Genomic DNA, 1,133 nt, shown 5'->3' with positions numbered 1-1,133 from the left:
TTGATGATATAGAATATTTGATTAGCTAACATCTATGAGAACAAACTGACTACACTACTTAATAAAATAACTCCTGGATCAGCCAACTGATGCATCAAAAATTAACTTTAACACAAACCAAGACAAAACGTACACAAACACCTTAGACTAGATCCCCGTTAACAAAATAACTTTAAAAAATAAGTTTAAAAAAAAACTGCAAATTCTCTGTCAGTATTTCCTAACATAGTTCATCAATACTGTACATATGGTCTTTAACAATAAAGCTGACTTTGATCTTGCAAACCTTCCCCGTCACTCTTGCTGCTATCCTCCTGTCATATATCACCTCTGATCTTCATCTCCACCCACTCCACCCTGTCTGTACTCTCTACTTCACTTATTTTGTGCACTGTACGTTGTTATTGCAGTAATATACAAAATATAATATTATGCAGTTGCTTAAAAAAATACAAGTGGTATACCCAGACGAACACTTGCAGTATATGTACAGCAGCTGTTGTGTAGCCGCTGTGTGGAATAAAACAACATGAAGGTGCACATGTCTTGACTGAGCTGTCACCAATGACTGTAGAAAACACACAGCCCTGGCACAGCACTAATGACCTTCTGTGGCTAAAAATTAATCTTACTGATAACAAAAGTCAATGCTGGATAAGAGTTTGGATATAAAACGAGGCTTACCATGATCAGAGACCGGCTAAATGAAAGAAAAATGCAAAAACAAGAAAGATGGATCACCAAATGATATGAATAGGAGCTAACAGGAAGCAGTTATGCGGTGCAACCCGGATGTGCTCACCTTTAACGTCTCGGGGGTTTTTTTGTTAATGTTTATTTAACTTTTTTTTTGTTGTTGTTCCGAGACATCCTGTGAGAAAGCTGTCAATCATCGCTCTGTGACGGCTCAGTAGAATAATAATTACAATTTTATTATAATTTTGAATACATCAAATTCATTTTGAGGATGTTAGCTTAAATGCGGAAGCATCCACCGGGAAGCGTAAATCAGCAGTTCTCTTCGAGTCACGGACTGGGGACTGTCTCTCGGTAATGAGTGTTTTATCGCCGGGCAAAACATGTTCTTATCTCATTTAGGTCGTTTAAAGAAACTAAAATTAGGACAGTAAACG

The sequence above is a fragment of the Haplochromis burtoni genome, unplaced genomic scaffold (assembly GCF_018398535.1).
Source record: "Haplochromis burtoni strain Fernald_Lab_line unplaced genomic scaffold, NCSU_Asbu1 Contig_140, whole genome shotgun sequence".
NCBI classification, from domain to species: Eukaryota; Metazoa; Chordata; class Actinopteri; order Cichliformes; family Cichlidae; genus Haplochromis; species Haplochromis burtoni.
This window is presented reverse-complemented; position numbering follows the sequence as displayed.